The sequence below is a fragment of the Triticum urartu genome, unplaced genomic scaffold (genome assembly GCF_056163025.1).
Source record: "Triticum urartu cultivar PI428250 unplaced genomic scaffold, HENAU_Tu73 scaffold1546, whole genome shotgun sequence".
NCBI classification, from domain to species: domain Eukaryota; kingdom Viridiplantae; phylum Streptophyta; class Magnoliopsida; order Poales; family Poaceae; genus Triticum; species Triticum urartu.
The window spans coordinates 10,001-13,954 of NW_028260009.1; positions in this window are offsets into that span (position 1 = coordinate 10,001).

The following is a 3,954-nucleotide window of genomic DNA, read 5'->3' on the forward strand; positions in this document are numbered from 1 at the left end:
TTAGATCTTCTTTCTCCAATCTTGGATTAGGGAAGAAGGAGATATTCGCGACTACTGGCGATTTCATTATGGGGCAGCTCATGATCTTCATATCGATCTATTATCCACCTCTGTATCTATTCTTTCTTAGCTAAACAGGTGGAAGATCTATCCAATTTGGTTATATTATATCATGGACTCGAAAAACGGATCTGAATTTGACTGAAATGCACGATCTTCACAGGTATCACTTTTCACGATACCTAAAAGGTGGAATAGCGATTTTCGAACCATTTCCTATAAGAGAATGGTTTCCATTACTTTGAGAAATGGATTCTTATATCAAACTATAGCTATTGCATTAAAGAAGAAAAGAAACTAATAGAAGTCGAAGACGCGGAATGATAGTGAATAGAGAGAAAGATTCTTCTGATTTTCTTGTTTCTATCTACTAGACGCCGTAGAGAATTGAGAATTTTCATGTCTTTCAATTCTCGTACTCGTAATTGGAAAGTTATGGAAGGAGACCCATCATTTTGCAATGAAAACAACATATAAAACTCTGGACAATTTCGAAATCAGGCCAAGCGTCTTAATACATATGCAAAAAAATTCATTATTGGCCCACCATTGATTAGAAGATTTAGCTTGTATGAATCGCTATTGGTTTGATACGAATAATGACAATCGTTTCAGTATGTTAAGGATACAGATGTATCCACAATTCATTTAGAGTTACTTAATAGTCTATTTCTTATACCATATCTCTATCCCGTGAAATTCTCGAGCCAAAAGATGGATGCATATGCTGTGTTTCATTTTGCTAAATGATATCAATTAAATGGTGTATCAATTCCATAAATTGCATATAGCAATAAATAAATCAGCAAAATTCTTTCTAATATTTTAGATAGAAGAAACATTTCTTCTATCTAAAATATTAGAAAGAATGTACCCTTCTATCCAAATCCAATTTGCATCGATAAAATAAATCCAAATTCCAGTAGTAGATGAATAATTGCAAATTTGTGTGTGTACGAGATTAGAATAACTTCAAAATAACTGACATAATTTTGTATTTTTCCTGATCAGAAAAATACATGAAAAAGAAAGGAGGTAGAAAAATTTTTGGATTTATGGTTAAAGAAGAAAAAGAAGAAAACAGGGGTTCTGTTGAATTTCAAGTATTCAGTTTCACCAATAAGATACGGAGACTTGCTTCACATTTGGAATTACACAAAAAAGATTTTTCATCGGAAAGAGGTCTACGAAGACTTTTGGGAAAACGTCGACGTTTGCTGGCTTATTTGGCAAAGAAAAATAGAGTACGTTATAAGAAATTAATCGGTCAGTTGAATATTCGGGAGCAGTAATTTAATCGTTCAAATTTTTTTCTTGTTTTATTATTTTTTTAGTAGTCTTATAGTAGTCTTAGATTTTTCATTTTGATGAGCCTCGCTTTGAGGAATTCATGGAATAATCCATTTTCATGGAATAATGAATTAAGGAAGAAAGGATATGAGTCTACCGCTTACAAGAAAAGATCTCATGATAGTCAATATGGGCCCTCAACACCCATCAATGCATGGTGTTCTTCGACTGATCGTTACTCTCGATGGTGAGGATGTTATTGATTGTGAACCCATATTAGGGTATTTACACAGAGGAATGGAAAAAATCGCGGAAAACCGAACTATTATACAATACTTACCTTATGTAACAAGGATATAGAGAGATTGTAGAAAGGGGATAGGATAGTTATTTTTGCAAGAGACTTGTTGTAAATTCCTTAACTTAAGAAAGAAAAAAGAATAAAAACACAGATACATAACATAAAAAAAAGAATAAATAAGACGAGATTCGACCTCCCCCTACATATTTAATTTCCTCTCCTATACAAAAACTAGCAAGACCCACTCCATTGGTAATTCCATCAATAACACCCTTATCAAAAAACTCCGTGAGTTCGGTTAACCCTCTTATACCGAGGGTAAAGACCCTAGTATAGAAAATATCTATATAACCACGATTATATGACCAACTGTATATATTTTTTTTTACTTGATCTAAAAATTCTTTTTTAGGATTTCCTTTGTAAAAAGAGTTTATTAAATCCAAATTCTGAAAAAAAGAATAAGCGGATCCATAGAAGATATATGCTATGAATAAACCAAAGATAGCTAGACTTACAGAAGAAATTGCATTAGTAATAAATTCATATGAATTTACAAAAGAATTAGAACTTTCCTGGGTAAAGTTTATTGAGGGAGTTAACCACTTTGATAATATGGTTAACTCTGCTATTCCATTACCAATTCCTCCATTATCAAAAGAGATTCCTATGAATCCAATGAACAAAGTGAAAAGTAGTAATATAAGAAGAGGAAATAACATAGTATTTCCCGTTTCATGCGGATAGGCAAAAGTTTTTTTAGCCCCAAAAGACGTAGTAAAGGATCCTATCCTATTTCTTGTATTACCTTGAATTTTTGGTATATTTTGTGAAAAAAAAGAAACTCCACTCTTCGTTGTTGATAAAACGAAATCCCTATTCACTCCTTTGGGTATCCTTTTTCCCCATAAGGATATTGAATACAAGGAACTCTCTTTAGTGCTACTGTAATTTTGAAAATGAACACGCAAATACCCATCAAATGTAAGTAAATATATCCGAAACATATAAAAGGCAGTTAATCCTGCAGTAAAGGAGGCTATTATTCCAAAAAAGGGCGAATACAACCAACTATTACTAAGGATTTCATCTTTGGACCAGAAGCAAGCAAGAGGTGGAATACCACAAAGAGAAAGTGTACCCCATAAAAAAGTAGTTCTTGTGATTGGAATGTATTTTCTTAAACCGCCCATAAGAACCATATTTTGACTTTTATCTGGTGAATATCCAACAAGAGGTTCCATTGAATGAATAACGGATCCGGATCCCAAGAACAATAAAGCTTTTGAATAAGCATGAGTGATCAAATGGAATAAAGCAGCTTGATAAGAACCTATACCTAGAGCTAACATCATATAACCCAATTGAGACATTGTAGAATAGGCTAAGCTTCTTTTAATATCTCTCTGAGCAAGAGCTAAAGTAGCTCCTAAGAATAGTGTTATTGTACCTACTAAAGAAATAAAACTCATTATCAAAGGTAAAGATATGAAAAGAGGAAGAAGTCGAGCTAGAAGAAAAATTCCCAGCAGCAACCATAGTTGCTGCGTGTATAAGAGCCGAAATAGGAGTGGGCCCTTCCATAGCATCGGGTAACCATACGTGAAGAGGGAATTGTGCGGATTTCGCAACTGCACCAAGGAATAATAAAAAAGCACACAAAGTAGTAAGTAAAGAGTTAATTCCATTATTAGGAATCCAGTTATTAGCTATTTTGAACAAATCCCTAAACTCTAAACTACCTGTTATCCAAAAAAAACCTAAAATTCCTAATAATAGACCAAAATCCCCTACACGATTAGTTACAAAAGCTTTTTGACAAGCACTCGCTGCGATTGGTCGTGTAAACCAAAAGCCTATCAATAAATAAGAACACATTCCCACGAGTTCCCAAAAAAAATAAATTTGTATCAAATTGGAGCTAGTAACCAATCCCAACATGGAAGTATTGAAAAAACTTATATAAACAAAAAATCTCAAATATCCTTCATCGTGAGACATATAACCATCACTATAAATAAGAACCAGGATTCCTACAGTAGTAATTAGTATTAACATAATAGAAGTAAGTGGGTCAATCAAGTATCCAAATTCTAAAGAAAAATCATTATTGACGGTCCAAGACCATAGATATTGATAGATCGAACTTCCATTTATTTGTTGAATAGACAGTTGAACTGAGAATACCATAGCTATACTTAAGAGTAAAACACTAGGAAAAGCCCATATGCGACGAAGATTTTTTGTTGCTGTCGGAATAAGAATAAGGCCAAATCCCATTGACATAATAACTGGAAGTGGGA